The 18,149-nt window shown below is 37.0% G+C and overlaps 1 protein-coding gene across 1 annotated transcript in view; it reads left to right on the top strand.

The window, feature by feature from the left end:
• CDH13 (cadherin 13) overlaps window positions 1-18,149 on the top strand; it is a 1,264,852-nt gene that overhangs the window by 605,026 nt on the left and 641,677 nt on the right. The window lies entirely within an intron of this gene.

Below are 18,149 nucleotides of genomic sequence, written 5' to 3'. Positions count from 1 at the left end.
AATCAAAAGGTGAAAGTCAGTCATATGATAGACCCAGCAGGTCACATTTGTTCTATGCCAGGGTTTCTTCATTTCATTCAAGATGACTCTACTCCTTTCCTACTCCCCACTCTGACAATAGACTTATTATTCTGAGTTCCTCCAATCTTTGTCATGAACCCCAATTAATTTGTTTTGGTGCTAATGCTTTTCCTCTAAGTGTATGTTAAGTATGTGGCCCTCCTACCCCTCAAGAATAATCCAAATCAGCACTCACCTTTGGAATGGCATGTATCATTCAATTTAGTGAATCTATATCTATTCTAATGATGGTGAACAGAAGGACAGAGAGCCTGTGACTCACTTGCAATACAAAATGTTGAGCACCTTGCTGTATTGGTGGTTGAGATTCTGCTTGGAGTTGGGAAGGTACACTGCTGTAGGCTGAGAGATATGCCATGCTGTGATTATTCAGTGGGATCCAGGCATCTCTCAGCATACATTCCTCCTTCTCAGAAGCTTTGATAAAGAGGTCTCTTCAAAGTGTTCCAATTTGTTAATAACGAGGTGATGGACAGAAAGCACTTTGGCACATGAGACAGATTGATCTTTGTCTGATACATGTAGAAAATAAAGTGTCAGGGCTACCAGAAATATCCTATTAGTGTAGCTTAATAAAATGGTGGGAACATAGAGTGAACTTGAATCTGGAAATTCTGAGTCCTAGTGAAAGAAACCATCAGGGGACCACTTTCTTTGATTCTGCTTTTCTTTCCATGTATCTCTAATCTTTTAAACAATTGCTTCATTATGTTGGATCTTATTACTTTGTAACTGGATACTAAGGATAAAAGAGCTAGGCTATCATTATGATTTTTTTTTTGCCCAAGATAGATAATATTTAACTTTCATTATCTTCCCAATTTCCTCAGAGTTTTGGTAGTTAGCAGCACTTTCCTGAATTTGGTTTTTCTTATCACATGTACACAGACAATAAGATAACATATTTAGAGGTGGAAGAGAAATCCAAGGGCATATGATGTAGTGTCCTCTCTTTTTACAGATGAGGAAAGAGAGGCCAGCAAAGGGTAAATTATTTACTCAAGATTATACAAGCATTAAGTGACAAAGCCAGGATTCAAACCTGGTTCTTTGACTACAAATGTAGCACTCATTTATACTACACAGCTCTCCAATTTTTCAAAGGGCCCTCTTTCAATTAATTGCAAATGGCCATAGAGTGGACATGAAATTTGAAAACTTACTTGAAGAATGAAAGGGAGAGAACTTACTGAGTTGGAAAAGGGAAGGCTTCTTAGCTATGTGATATTACCTGGGATAAGGAATGAAATAAAAGTGTGACTTTGCTAGAGAGAAAGGGAAACTGTGTGATATTATAATAATAATGATTGAGGAGGGTCAATTGGGAGTGATTAAAAAAAAAACAACAAACACAAAATTTGGAGTCAAGAAGACTTGAGTTCAAATCCCATAACTGATGTTTATGTTCATAAGAATCATTTGAGCACTCTGTTTTTCAGTTTCCTCATCTGTAAAATTAAGGGCAGATTTTATTTTGGGGGGAGCAGAATGGGATAAGAAGGTGAGATGGTATGTTTTTACCATTAAAAAATAAAATATACTTTTAAAAAATAGAGGCAATCAGGATTAAGTGACTTGCCTAGGGTCACACAGCTTGTAAGTGTCTGAGACCAGATTTGAATTGAAGGCGTCCAAACTCCAAGGGAGGTGCTCTTTTATCCACTTTTATATTTTATCCACTGCACTAATGCAGTGGACCAAATGCTGCCTCAATGTAATTCAAAAATTAAGGAGCTGGTCTAGATGATCTCAAAGGTCTCTTGCAATTCTATAGTCTGTGAACATATACAAGTTTTATATATTTATATAACTATTAATTTTACCAGGAGGTATCTAGGTTGTTCAGTAGATAGAACACTAGACCTAGAATCAGAAAGACCTGAGTTCAAATTCATCCTGAGACACTTATTAGCTATGTTACCCTGGGCAAGTCACTTAACCTGAGTTTGTCTTAATTCACTGGAGAAGGAAATGGCAAACCCTCTAGTGTCTTTGCCAGGAAAACTCCATGGGTAGCATGGTCCACAGGGTCATGAAAAGTTGGACATGACTGAACACCAAATTAATTTTACCAAATTCTTTCACATGGATTATCTCATTTGATCACGGAAAGTGAGACTGGAGTTGTCCAAGATAGTAGTTATTTCCAGTAGTTATGTAGACTGAAATATTATATATCATAGAGAGTAAATAAATTCAAAGAAATGTTCTATGATTAACTGTTAAGGATGGCTTAGAGATCATTTGGGGCCTATCCTTCTGAGGCTGATGTTTCTGAGAACACAACCCTTATGCTATACCAAATTTAAAGACAGTAGACTGAAATATTATATATCATAGAGAGCAAATAAATTCAAAGAAATGTTCTATGATTAGCTGTTAAGGATGGCTTAGAGATCATTTGGGGCCTATCCTTCTGAGGCTGATGTTTCTGAGAACACCAACCCTTATGCTATACCAAATTTAAGACAGGATTCTTGCTTGGGCAAACCATGGCTAGGAATCAATGTGGCAGTTCTTGGATTCTCATGGTCAGGTTGAAAGAGTTGAAGTGGCAGATAAGTTAAGGATCTGGGACCTCATTTATAGACTAGCAGGACACTACTACTGAGTAGTATAGGTTTGCTGACCAGATAGGAGTGGTGATAGCCCAATCTCTAGAAAACCTAATGCTCTGAATTTTCTGACACCAAGAAAGCTGTTTGCTTTGCTATCCAGTGGATTTACTGTGGTTTTCCAGAGAGTAGAATTTTTAAGAAAACTTTTGATTTTTACAACTTGTGAAAGTTAATAAGGTTGCTTTTTTTATTCCTGATGGAAAACGCATTAAGATTCATGCCTTTCAGGGAGGACCAGACGTAGAGTGGCAGGGGACTGATCTAAGCTTTAGGTTACTTCCTCTCTCATCTGGATTCCTGGAGTGCTAAGACCTACCCCAGGCAAGAGAAAGAATGGTCATGGCTGAGCTCCTGGATTTCCTGGCTCCAGGCTGTCCCCTGATCATTCTAGCCCTTGCTTCCTCACTTCCTGACTCTGGAAGTATTAGTGCATCTCTTCTAATTGATTCTCTTTTTGTGCAAAAAAAAAATGGAATTCCTATTAACTTTACATATCTATTTAGAAACAGGTTTTTTTGAGCCCAGGGAATTCTGTGAGTTATTTCAGTGTTTTCTTTTCTGGTCAGAGGCAAACATGCTTCTGGAAAGAAAATGAAAGGAAATGCACAGAAATGGTTAGAAACATTGGCATATAGATTGAATCTCCATTGGTCTCTTTCTCAGCTTCCCCTGCTGTAGTTTCAATTTAACGGATCCCAAAGCAAGACAAAAAATTGTTAACTGTTGGGGGTAGAGGGGAGTATTCTTACCATTTATTCATACTTAATATTTTAAGTTATTAAGTGCTAAGAATATTTGAACCCTTCATTAACTATGCTTTCTAGATCTAACATACAAAGTATTGAATTAAAATCCTTTGGTATCTTTCTGATAAGAAATTATCTATTATATACATATATATGTACATATAATATACATGTATATATACATATATGTGTATATATGTATATACATATACATATATATAAAACACTCTTAATTTTGTGTATTTTAAGATTGTCAAGATGAATTACTTAGTGTTCACTCCTTCCTAGCCAAGAAACTGACAATCAGTTTTATAAATTCCTATTTCCTCATCTTTTTTTCTGTGCCTCCCAACTCACTAACAACTTGGGTTATTTGATGTAAGGCATGGAGTTTTATTGGTTAGTTAATTAATTTTATTTTGTCATTCTGTCTCTGTCCTATAAGGCCCACAATTATTCCTCACTCTCTAGCCTTCCTTTCCCCCCTCCACCTGCCTCAAAAAAAAAAAATGTGCTTCTGCAGCTGCCTGCTCTACAGTGGCACCTGGAAAAATAATTTAGGTCTCACTGAATTGGGAGCTGACATATTAATGCAAAGCTCCTTGAAATATTACTCATTATTATGCCTTTTGCCAACATTTGAGTGATTTGTGAACTCTTCATTGGAATAAAGTACTGTAAATGATTCATGAATGGCCAAGTTTATAAAATTCTATAAAAATATTAGCAGGTGGTAATGGTTTCATCACAGAGTGAGTATAATCTGCTAGTCTCCATATTTGCCAAAATGGGGGGATAGGGAGTTGGACAGAGGGATGAGTCTGACAGGAGAGAAAGGATTGGATGGGGTGGGGTGGAGCATGGTGGAAGATTTTATTGGTTTGGTGGGGGGTAGGAAATGCAACAATTTGGAATGAGGACAGGTAGGGGACAGGTAGGGGACAGGCAGCACCATCAGTATCCAAGAGGAGTAATATCTCTTGGGTAGGTTGTAGTTAGGGGAACCAGTACAGAAACAAATTAAGCACTGGCTATTAATGGTTGAGGTGGAGAAAGTACCAAAGATATATGCCATTGGGAGGCTATGGGCTTGCTTGTTCTTAGAGCAGGTACAGAGTTTGACATAGAAGTCCAGCCCGAGTAGACATCTTGATTTAAGTTAGAGCTTACCATGTGAACTTAATTTTCCATTCATCAGCCTCAGTTGTTTCTTGTAGGTCAGATCCTATGCTGATCAAATGATTTGATACCTGTAAAGCACTTAGCACAGTGCTGGATACATAGTAGGCACTTAATAAATACCTATGCCCTACACCTTCCCCTTACTCAGTTTCACTAATCTCCCAAATTTTTTGGGAAGACTAAATGTCTTTCACTTATGGAAACAGGCTTTGCATTTAACATTATATTAGTCATCAAAATACCATTGTGAGACGCAGACTTTGAATTCTTCCATCCTTGTCCCTGGGGTAGGGACTTCAAAAAATGGAAAGTGTGGGAAGTGAACAAAACATATTATTAAACTTTATAGATGGAGATGATTTTATTGTATTCACCCACCCTCCATAAGATATATGCTATTTTTACATTAGTGGTGATGAATTTGTACTCAGTTATTCCTGCTCAGTTGCCTAGTCTCTCTTGTAATCAATATACCTTTGGAACATAGTCAGGCAGGATTATGGGTGATCACTTAACAGAGTGAAACTGATTATCCCTGATTGGGATAAAACCTATGTCTTGATTGACACTATGGTGTAACCAATTTAATTAAGTTGTAGACTCTCTGGGAAAAGAGGGCTAGCTATGTGTGGGCAAGATCAAGAAATTGTGGGTGAGTAATTTCATCATTCTCAATTCCAAGCTCATTTTACAATTTATCCATTGCATTGAAGGATGTTGATTGAATTAAATTTTGATACTTAAATGTAAGGTGGGATTGCTAATATCTATTATAATTATTTCAGCCAAAGATCATTATCTAAACCAAAGACTGGATCCGGATAGAAGAGAGTGCCTCCTCATTTCTTTTAAAGAATAGCCAATGATATTTGTTTGAATCCTTGAATAAGATTGGTGTTTATGGACAATCTCTTCAATTGCCCTTTAAAGGGCAATGATAGATATTTTACTAGACCTGTGATTTCATTTATGAAGAGAACTCTTGGTATGGAAAGTCCTACTACTTATGCAGATCTACAACTGTTCTGGAATTTAGTCTTAGAGAATTATCAGGGATCAGTGAAACATTAAGGAACTTGTGCACTGTCACAGACAGTGAGAGGTGGGATTTGAATCCAGGTCTTTCTGACTCAAAAGGCGCTCCACATCCTCTATGTCACAATTCCCTATAACCAATAATAACTCAAATTTCTGCAGCATTTTAAGATCACAGTTGTGTAAATATTATCATGACCTTTGCATATAGGGAAACTGAGGCTCTGATAAACTAAATAGCTTACTATACAAAGTTAATAAATGACTCAAATAAGTGACTCTATTCACTGATCCTGATGAGAAATGTTCTCAAAATCACTTTCAAATTTAAGTAGCCTGTTTTTTTTTTTGACTAGGCAATGGGGTTATGTGACTTGCCCAGCATCACACAACTAGTAAGTGTTATGTGTCTGAGTCCGCCCTCCTGAAACAAGTGCTGGTGTTCTATCCACTGCGCCACTTAGCTGCCCCCTTAAGTAGCCTGTTTTTGTCATGTTTCACCAAATGTTTAGGAAAACTGAATCGATATTGTGACTTCTTCCTTTTTATACTCTTCCAGAATAATTTCACAGGCTTCCCATTTGCTATTAGGTGTTGTGTTACAGAGAGCCGCTTTTATCTCCAAGTCATAGAGCATTTTACTCCCCACAACAACTCCTGGGTCTTTAGGCAGACACAACCTGGGATCACTCATTGGCTGCTGAGGTTATTATCAGCTAACACCTGAAAAAAGGCCCTTTATCAAATCCTCCGTTAGCACAAATGCCAATTTCATTGAAAAAATACAGAGACAGAGACAAACCACTCAAGAAATAAGTGAATGAATAGCTGGAATTTTGATGCATCTTTTATTATGAGTGACTTGGGATTTGGATTCAGCCTTTTCTCTGGATTGGTGAGCCAAAACATCAGTATCTGACAGTCCTTCTTTTGGCACTCAGCATTTCATGCTGCAGTGAAGCCTCTCTATCTGTTAGTGCAGCTGGTGAAACTGAGGCCTGACACTCAGGTTAAATGAGGTAAATGACATTCTGAAGTCAGCCATACAAATGGGATTAGGCAGCTCTGCTGATTTTGCTCTTGGTCCATTGGGCAAAGCCATCTCCTTACTCGAGGGCGTGAAAATATTATTAAAGAAAAAGCCTTCATTGACACAAATACTTCAGAGCTATTTATACTTGGAGTCTCTAGTCTATGTAGAGAATATTTGTCCTGTTTCTCATGATTTTGCTTTAGAAATGTGACTTTGACTACCCCTTTTCTACTATTACACAGAGACAGTATAGCATAGTGAATAGAACATTAAAATGGGAGTAGCCCATATTAGTAGTTCTGAGCCTTCTTGTTTCAGGGATATTTTAAGCAGTCTTGTGAAGCCTATGAACCCATTATCAGAGTAATGTTATAAAATATATAAAATGAAATTAATCACAAAGGAAACTAGCTATATTGACATAGAATTAATAAAATATATTTTTTTAAAAATCATGAGCCCAAGGTTAAACTCTGTACCTTAAAACAATGGTGTCAAAGTCAAAAGGAAATTGGTGCTGCTAATCTATACATACGGATACCTGCCACAGCATATTGACTTAGTTTTAAAATGTAGTATTATCTATGTATTATATTTTATTCATTTTGTTAAACATTTCTCAATTTCATTTTAATCTAGTTGGGACTTTTCTGGAATGTTGTGAGCCCCATTTAACATCTGTATCTCCTCCTCCTTAGAACATGGTATAACAAACAGATGATGCCTTGGCCTTGGTGTCAAAAAAACTGGGTTCAAATTTCACTTAATATTTACTAGCTATATGATCAAAATTAAGTCTTTTTTTTCCATTCTGGAGCTTCAGACATCATGCTCCCAATCCTGGGAAGAAGTTAATCTATTCAGCTTTGAAATTCTTGCCTTGGGACTGAAATGTCTTGATTGGTGAGTAAATGAGTACAAATTCACCTGACCTACTATATCTAGTCAGCTCCAGACCAGATCATGTATCATGTCTCTTCCTGTTCTCTACATTGGTGATATTACAGTTTGATCTTCCATCCTTTCACTGCCTTTAGCCCCTACATTCTATGTTTTGCTCTGGACACAGTAATAAAATCACTTCTAAAATCCTTTCTGCATTAATTTACTACACTATTGGTCAATTCAAAATCCTTGTGAATACCTCTCTGCTTGTTCACCACTCTTCTATAGAAGTGGCCCCTCCCCTCCACTTGAGGGTGGGGACAGCCTTACTTTTTTTATTTGTATCCTCAGTGCTTAGTTTAATACTTGGCATAGAGGAAGCACTTAATAATTAAATGCATTTCTATTCATTCATTTATTCATCCATTCATTCATTACCTAATTTATTTAAGCCTCACTTCGCTCTTTGATAAAATAGGGAACATAGAATCTATGATACCCACCTCTCACGGCAGTTGTGAAACTCCAATAAGATAATGTATATAACATGCCTTAAAGAACAATATAAATGTCAGTTATTATTACTCTACAATTTTTTTTTATTTGTTTTTTAGGCAATTGAGGTTAAGTGACTTGCCCAAGGTCACACAGCTCGTAAATGTCAAATGTTTGGTCTGAGGCCGGATTTGAACTCAGGTCCTCCTGACTTCAGGGCCGGTGCTCTATCCACTGTGCCACCTAGCTGCCCCCTACAGTTTTCAAGTAATTGTATAATTATTACAATAAGAAACTCAAAGTAATTTCCCCACATGTAATTAGCTCTCTGTACTTAAGACAAAATTGTTTAATTTGTATACTTTTTGCTTCATTTTACAAATGAGGAAGTTATGAAAGGCATGAGATATCATCTAATATGATCTCTTTACATATGTGAGGAAACCTAGACCTATTCCCTCATAAAAAATATCATATAAAGGTATATTCAAGGTCATCTAATGAAGTCTTCCAACCAAGCAAGAATTCCTATTTCAGAATGATTGATAGCATACCTTCTCATATCTGCCTCCTATGTTTCTCATGATGAAACACTTGCTACCTTATAAAGAAGCCCATTCCATTTTCAGAACTCTAATTGATAGACATTTTTTTTTGTTTCCAGCAATCGGTGTTCCTATGACTTCTACCTGTTTACCTAAATCTAGCCCTCTGTAGCCCAATATAATATTTAATTCCGCATGACAGCTATGCAAATACTTCAAAATGGCAATAGTATTGTCTCTTCTCCAGGATAAGCATTCCCAGATCCTTCAACTATTCTTCACAAGCCATGATTTGAAGTTCTCTCATTATCCTTTGGCCCTGATCCATTTCATCAATGTCACTTTTAAAATGTGTCTTTAGAGAATGGAGGTCAGGAAGAAAAGGGAACTAGCATTTATTAAGTACCTACTAAGTGCCAGGTACTATGTGAAGTGCTTTATTCAGATTATTCATTTGATCCTCACATCAATCCATTAACTCCATTTTCCAGTTAAGGAAACTGAGGCAACAAAGATTCAGTGACTTGCCTAAGAACACACAATAAATGTCTCATGTCAGATTTGAACTCAGGTCTTCCTGAGTCAGTGTCCAGCACTTTTTATCCACTATGTCACTTAACTGCCTTAATGGTCTCCCTATCTTTTCTCTCCCCAAGTCTATCCATTTTCCACTCGGCTAAAAATGTGATTATCTTAATGAGTAGGTCTAATCAGATCGTCTATTTAAATAGCTATCAGTAACTACCTATTACTTGCAGAATCAAATATAAAAAAAAATTCTAGTCTTTAAATCCCTTCATAAGTCAGAACCTTCCTTCCCTCTGAGATTACCTTCCAATCGTGCTGTCATATATATTATATGTTCACAGTTGTTTACATGTTACCACTTCCATCAAAATGCAAGCTTCTTGCAGGCCAGAGCCTTCTCTCCCCTGCTTCCTCTAACTTTTTTTGTATCAGTATTGATTAATAGAGTGCCTGGCACATAGTAAATGTTTAATAAATGCTTGTGGGCTCACACCTTGGGGACTGATCCAGTAGCAGATAGTACAACAGGGATGCATAAAATTCCACAGAATTTTAATGTTTTCTACTAGGTTTCTATGTTTGCAAAGAGTTGCCAGGTAGTTTGTAGATTATACCATGTTTAATATAGCAACTTCTATTAAAAGAGTTCTTAAATTTTGATCAATGCTACTTCTGGACAATTGTGGACAATAGTTCTTTCTGCAAGGGTATTCTAGTAAAGATACAATTTATTTGTTGAATTATCTCAGATATTTGGAGGTTTGTATTTTTTGTGCAGGGGTTTCTGGTCTACTATTTTATAAAGCATATTGAACTCCAGGTATATAAATCAGTGCCTGAACATGTCTTTCTAGTTATATGAGAGATTTTGAGTGTTTGCAACCTTCATTAGTAAGTTGCATAATTTCCACCATCCATTACATAATCTGCATTTGTATCCTTATCTCATAGAGAAGTGAAAAAAAGAAAAATGCTTTAATGCCAGGAGAATATTTTCCCATGTTCTATAGGTTTTTGTTTTAATAATCAGAATTGCTAATAATGCTAAAAAATGCTGTTGTTACTGTTTCCATATGTCATCTTCACATGGCCAACTAGAACCAAATTTTCACCCCTCTTGTTCTGGTTATTATGCTTGTAAAAAAGAATGCCCAAACACATTATTCTCTTTCATTGCCATGTCACACTATTGGCTCACATTGGACTTGCAGTGCACTAAAATTCTGAGGTCTTTTTTTTATATAGGAACTATTATTTAGCAATGTCACCCCCCATTTTGAACTTTGCAGTTGATTTTTTGAACCTGAATGAATGAATTGATATCATACTTAATCAATTTTTTATTGTTGATTTTGGTAGCCTAAGTCTCTTTTGGATCCCATTGTTTTTCACCCACTATGTTAGTTCCCCCTCTGAATTTCATGCAATCTGCCCCATTGACAAGTAACACATCATGCTGAAATTCATATCATCGATTAAAATGCTGACCAGGACAGAGTGCCTCATGCACTGAGTCTCCCTGTGAACCTAAAAAGAAGAGCTGAGAAAATCAATAACAAATGGTAGCAGCAACGTTTTATGATGCTCTTTATTTAGGCAGAGAAAAATCTTGTCATCATTCCAGTGTAATAGCTCAGGGCTGCAACATAAATCTATAGCTTCATTAACAGAAACAAAGTGAGAACTGTCCTAGTTTTGCAGTGCCAGGGAAATGGCTAGCTGCAAAGCTTAACTTTCACTAAGTGCAGCATCAAAAAGGGAATATCCAAGTAAGGATTTTGAAAAGTGGTCTGTCGTCTTAGGCCGGGAGGTATTTTGAATCGTATACACCACAAAGCTGGCATTAGTTTCATCAGACAGTGATGCTAGGCTCTGTGCTCAAAGATCTCATTTCCCATCACAGAAATAGGAAGAAGATGTAGCATTGTCAAGCCTTTGTCTTGGTAACCGGGACCTACTGAACAACCTATTGACTTTTAAAACTAAATGATTACCTCAAGAGACTGAAGGTTCTATATGTGTGAAACGTAAGTGATTGTTGGACTCTCGGAGAATTATAATGAAATAATCATTAGACTGTCACATAACTGAACATATAATGTTCCTCATAGATTTTTCTGGAGTATAACTGATAATTCTCTGGAGCTCAGGAACATGGAACAAATCAGAAAGTGTTCAGAAATTCTCATTGGATGCATAAAGTGGGGACAAAGAACAATCTCCTTAGAGTCAAAATACCTGAGTCCTATCACTTTTTAGCTAGGTGATGTCAAGCAATTCACTTCATCTCTCTTGGAGTTGGTTTAATATTTACGAAATGGGAGTAGTAGATTAGGTGACCCTTAGGGTCCCTTCCAGATCCAACAGTTTGTCATTCCACAAATCCAATGGTAGGGAGCCAGAAGTTGATAGGACAATCCAAAAATACAATTTCTTTCTTACACTTGGATGTTCTGTACTCCTGTTTAAATACAGTTATATCTGTTGATTTGAGGATTCACTTCAAATCAACTAATGAAATCACACTGTGAAGATCTGACTGACTCAGGAGGACCCACTAAGTGGTTCAGTTTCTCCATCCTGTCTCAACTCGCCTTTTCAATCATAATTGCCTGTGTTCACAGTCCAGTGCTAGGGTCAGAATCTCTCTGACCTCTTCTACAAGTTCATCAACTTTTTCTCTGACTGCTTTAAGAAAAAGGAATAAGTAAGTATATGTAGTAAGATCTGACTCTTTCACAAGTGGAGAAATTCGCAAAATAGTCATGGAAAGGTGTGAAATTAGCTTATTAGCTTTGTAAAAGTCAGAGTTGATGAAGGAGTGCATTCCAGATATGGAGGCACAAAGGCACAAAAATAAGGATGGCATACTGAGCTTGGGGAATAGCTAATAAGCTAATTTCACTGAGTAAGCAGTGAACAAGTTCATGGTCTTAATCTATATTAAGTCTGGAAAAATAAGTTGATGTTATATTATGGAGATTTTAAATGCCAATTTTAGGTGTTTGAATTCTGTCATATGAGTAGTGGGGAGACTCTGGATATTTTTTGAGAGGAAAGGGACATGGTCAGATCTATGTTTTAGGAATATTCATTTGTCAGCTGTATAGAAGACAGATTGGAGAGGAGATGGATTAGAAGAAAGCCAGTCCAGAGTTTAGTGTCAATAGTCCAGGTTTGAGGTGATGAGTATTGGCGTTAGAATAATGGCTATGTGAGTGGAGAGGAGGGGACAGATAAAGGAAACATAGGGGAAGTGTGTACAATCAATAAGTCTGGATATAGGAGGCAAGGGAGAAGGCAGAGTCAAGAACGATAGTGAGGTAAATAACCTGGAAGCAAGTGCACGCACGTGCGTGCACACACATACACACACACACACACACAAACACATCCACACACGTACACACATATAAGCATACATACATACACACATACACATATACCCACATAAACACACATACACACACACACGTACATCCCTGGGATATAAGATGAGTTTCACAGAAACTAGAGTTTTATGGCCACCTGAATAATGAGGCAGGGCTTTTTTTCTTTTTGTTTTGGTGTTTCTTGTGCTTCTTTGCATATACAGGAAAATATGTAGCCTGAAAGTAATAGCTTCAGAATCATCAAAAATCTGATTAAGGAAGAAACTATGAAGCCATCTAAGGAAAAAGGCACTTGACCAAAACTCCCTGGCAACAACCATCATTTAAAGACTTTGATTGGAGCAGCTAGGTGGCTCAGTGGATAGAGCTCCAGTCTTGGAGTCAGTAGGACCTGAGTTCAAATCTGGCCTCAGACACTTGACACTTACTTGCTCTGTAACCCTGGGCAAGTCGCTTAACCCCAATTGCCTCACACACACACACAAAAAAGACTTTGATTGAGGTGAAACATACCCTCTCCTAAAGATGGGAGACTGTTTTCATTACTTACCTTGATCCTTTCTTCTAACCCAACTAAACCTTGTCTTCTTTACCTACTTAGAAGTAAGTTGAAGGAGAAAACGGTTCATCATAGACAGTACTACAAATATAATGGCTTCCTAGAAGAAGTATGGAGCTGGGAATATTAAGACTGCATAAAAGTTAGCACAACTTGTCAGGCAGACCTAGCTGAGAACATTTTCACACACCAAGAATATGGGACCAACTGTGCTATTAGACGTTGTACGGGTGAAGCTGCAATTTTCTGACAGAATTGTGAAGACAGCCACTGAGCTGGGTCTGCCCACTGCTGACACTCTAAAAAGATAGGTTTTAAAAATAGAATTGGTTAAATACATCATGGAAAAGTATTTAGAACTCAACTCCTATGGAGACATTCCTCACTTTGCTCTGCAGAGCTGTTCTTGAAAAGTTAACTACCATGAGAAGTTAAAACTAAGCAAAACAAAGTACAATGCTAGGTATCCATTCACTCATATTTGAAGCCTGGAGGTATGCTTTATTAGAAAGAAAACACATTGATCCAAAGACAAATTATTTAAAGGCTAAATAATCAGACTTTTATTAATTAAGGGAGCAGGTACTGTTGTTATGGTGGTATTCCCTCATTGGTATGGATCAAAGTTGGTCATTTCCTGTAATTCTTGTCTTTGTTTACCCATAAGCCATCTATTAAAGGACCTACTCAATGAATTGAGAACGGAAGTGATAAAGTGGCAATTTGGACTTAAAGTCAGAAAGATTTTGGTTAGATACCTGCCCCAGATAGTTTCTGATTGCTGAACACAGAGCAAGTCACTTAATTTCTCTGAATTTAATTTCCCTTATCTGTAAAATGTAGCTGGTACTATCACCTCCCTCACTGGGTCATTATTAGGGTCAAACCAGATTAAAGAGGATTCTGTCTGTAAAGCGCTTTAAAAACTGTATGAGTATGGGCTGTTGTTCTTAAGGGAAACCTTCTTTTCTGGTGATACATGGTTGTGAACCCTGAAGTGCTGTGTCACTAAAGCATTGAAGCTGAGGATTACTCAAAGGGCAATGAAGAGGCATATGGTAGGTGAGAGTTGAGAGTTGGCTCCAGTATGCTGCAAGCAAAGAATTTTGGAGACAGTGTGTAATGGATGAACAAAGAATTAGACAATAATTTATATGGAGAGAGAGAAAGAGAGAGAGAGAGAGAGAGAGAGAGAGAGAGAGAGAGAGAGAGAGAGAGAGAGAGAGAGAGAGAGAGAGAAAATGATAATTGACAACCTGTGTTGTGCTCCATTGGTATTTTTGGAATGTTACATTGTCAAGAGAATTCAAGGAATACACCACCTCCCCCAATATATAATTGGATATACTTCCATAGTGAATCTATGGGAATGAATAGACATAGACAGGACAGGTGAAAATGGATTGCTCTCTGTATTAATGGAAGGATTGCATACATCAGTGAGATCACAGATTGATTTGAAAATTGGATAATTGAGTCATCTTTCATTGGACCCCTTATGCTTTCCATCTCTTTGTTCCTTACAAGATTGATCTACCTCTTTTTCTAGGCATACATGTCCCCAGTAAGTCCATTTTGTGTGCATGTGTGTGTGCCTGCCATAATCACAAAAACCTAATTAAAATAAATGCATATTTTCTAATAAAAAGTTAACAACAATTTTCAACTTAATTCACAAAATAAAAATAACCTATTGGAACTTAAATGATCACACCAAAAACAATGTTTCTTTGATGGCTCTTAGGGAAGGTATACTATATACCACTACTCCTTTAAATTCAGATTGTCTTGATCTCTAGGCCAATGTAAATATTTCCTTTTATAATCTCTTGCTTTTAGGTAATACTTTAAAAGGCTTTCTCTATGTCCTATTTCAAAGCTGTTTATTTAACAAGGTGGGTTAGAACTCTTTGATTAGTATCCATTATAAGTTCTTTTTGAGGAAGGAAGCTTATCTTTCCCCACAATGAGGTATAAGGTGCTGAGAGATAATTTCCATAATCTTTCCTTTTTTCCTGAAAGCTCAAAATTTTGCATGATGGATTTCATATAATCAGTGGCACACACAGATAACTGTTCTAGCACCACTTGGACAGTTCATTTACATGCTAGGGGTGATTTCCCTTTTACCTGACACATTTCTCAAACAAGGAAATCACTGGCCACTTAAAAGATGAGGAGTTGCCAGTGCTTGGGCAGATATAGGCCCTCAAGCAGTAATGACATTGGGGTGAACTGGAAAGGCAAGATTCTAATTAAACAAAGGCCTAAAATTAAAAACCATGTTCTCTAAGGCAAAATTTGGGAACTAAATTATAGGAATGCAATGTTCTTTGATTTTGAAGGTCATCTTGTACTAAATTTTTGAAGTACTAGGGGTTTCCATTTCATCCATAAATGAAATGTGAGTTTGTTGCCCTGATCCTGACTTGGGGGAACCAGAATCAGGTGGGAATATTTAAAGTGGTGTCCCCCTGGGGAAATGTATGTAGCTATGATGCAGATTTAGAATCAGACTCATAGAATGTTTAGGTTTATTAGCATGGGGAATCTTCAGTAGCAATAAGTCCAAGCCCTTCATTTCATAGAGGAAGAAATTGAAAAATAGAGAAAGTGAGTTGCCTAACATCACAAACTATTAAATAGCAGAACCAAGTCTTGAATTCAGTTCTTTTGAGTAAAAAAGTAGTTTTTCCAACATAACATGCCAATTATGATTTGAGAAAAGAAACACTAAAATAATTTTTGACCGTGCTATAATAGGGATCTTCAGATTTCCCTATATTTGTCATATTAAAAATGCCTACTCTAACCATTCTCAAGATAGTTATACAGGGACTTCTGCTTCATCATGTATGTTACACTAAACATATTTTTAGCCTAACAGGCTTTTCAAATAGTTTTGAGTAGGATATTTCCATTACTTGCTCCTTAAATATTGGCTCACTATACCTAATACAACTTGGAGTCCTGGGCAGGCTGTTTGTCCATCCCTTGAATTCCACCCTCCTCCCCTATTCCATAGTTAATAAAAAGCGTTAGCAGATATGGAAGTACTCGGACCCAAGACCCTAAGCCACTTATAAGATCACAGAATCCCTGAGCTTTGGAGATGTTCACAAATCATTGTCTCTAATCTTTGTCTGAAGCTGGAATACTGTTTACATTTTCTTGACAAGTGGTCGTCCAGATTCTGACTCTCTCACTCTACGTATCTGATCAGTTGTCAAGTTTTACAGTTTCTACCTTCACAACATTTCTTCCACCTGATTTGTTTTCTTCACTTAGCCAGTTGCCACTTTAGTTCAGGGCCTCGTTACCTCTCATCTAGAATATTGAGACAACCACCTTATATGTCTCCTTGCCTCAAATCTCTCCTCAGTCCAGTCCATCCTATACGTTACTGCCAAAGTGGTTTTTAGTAATCATAGATCTGACCATGTGACTCCCCTACTTAATCAACACTAGTGGCTTCCTCTTGCCTCTAGAATCAAATAAAAACTCTGTTGTTTAGTTTGTATATAATCTGGCCCCATTCTATCTTTCTAGGAGAGAGAGAGAGAGAGAGAGAGAGAGAGAGAGAGAGAGAGAGATGATAGATACTATAAGCATTTATTTAAGTACTTGGTGGTAAGGGGATACAAAAAGAAGCAAGCTAGATAGTCCCTGCCCTCAAGGAGCTTATATTCTAATAAGAGAATGTATCACACTAAGGGGAGCTGGGAAGGAAGGAAGGAATAAGGCCACTTGAGGGGATGGTGTACAGGCCTGGGCCCTAGCAAAGGCTCACTTAACAGAGTTGATGAACCCAAGGGTGGAATCCAGGGTAATGGTAGAGAGGAAGTAGAGATGATGACCTAGGGAGAGAAGTGATGGTATAGAGAAAGTCACTGGACTGTGCTCTCCCTCCCATGCTCTACCCTCCAGCCAAAATGATCTCTCTGTGCCTTAACCACTACACTCTATCGCCCATTTCCCATCTCTGTGTCTTTGCATTGGTTTTCCCATATACCTAGGATATCTTCTGTATCTCAGATGTCTAGCTTGGGCTAAGATGAATCCCAGGCATAATTTCCTACATGAGGACTTTGCTAATATTGGCAGTTACTAGTACTCTTATTCCCAAATAACCTCATATTTAACTACTTTGTATATATAATTATTTATAAGCTTTCTATATATGGTATATAAATTTTACATGTATATAGTGTATGTTTGTATGCTGCATAAATGTATTTGCATTTTTAAATATAACTGTGTTTCTATACATTTGCATGCATGCATGCATATACACGTATATGTATATGCAGGACTGTATATGTATGTATATGTGTATATGTGTGTGTATGTGCGTATGTATATATGTGTATATATATTTCCCTCCATTAGACTGAAATATGATTCTTCTGGGTAGACTTTTTTTTTTCATTTTTTTATACTTATGTCCCAGTACCTAGCACAGTGCCTGGTATGTAGTAGACACTTAATGATTACCTGATCGATTGATCGGCAGGGAACTCATATGTCAAAGCAGCCTATTCCACTTTTGGACATTTTACTTGGCCTAGTTCTGGGGATATATAAAATGAATCTAATTTTATTATTTTTAGGACCAGTAATTAGAAAAGTTCTAGGGTATAATGATTTAGCATAGTAGTATAGGACAAAATAGTTTAAGCTACTAAAATTTAAAATTACACTAAGACTTTTGGGACATCCTCTATTACCAAAGTTGGTATTGCATCTAATGTATTAGCATGGGTTCCTGTGAATGCTGTCTGTAGGATCTAATAAAAAAAACTTATTAAAATAAAATAAACAAGTAACTTTATCTAGCTACTTCCTAAAGACATACTGTGAAATTAGCACTCTATTAATTAGAACAGTAGCTACTGATCCTACCAAAATATACTACAAATTGAAAGTGAAGGAGTCTAGGCTTGCTAAAGTGCTATGATAGACCATATCATGGAACTACTTCTTAGAGGGTCCTTCATAAAATGTTTTTTTTTCCAAATCTGTGTCATTATGATTTTAGAAGATTGCATAG

This window comes from Phascolarctos cinereus, unplaced genomic scaffold (genome assembly GCF_003287225.1).
Source record: "Phascolarctos cinereus isolate Bilbo 61053 unplaced genomic scaffold, phaCin_HiC Scaffold_2;HRSCAF=192, whole genome shotgun sequence".
Classification (NCBI taxonomy): Eukaryota; Metazoa; Chordata; class Mammalia; order Diprotodontia; family Phascolarctidae; genus Phascolarctos; species Phascolarctos cinereus.
Note: the sequence above shows the minus strand (reverse complement) of the source record. Positions and strands in the feature narration are given on the sequence as shown.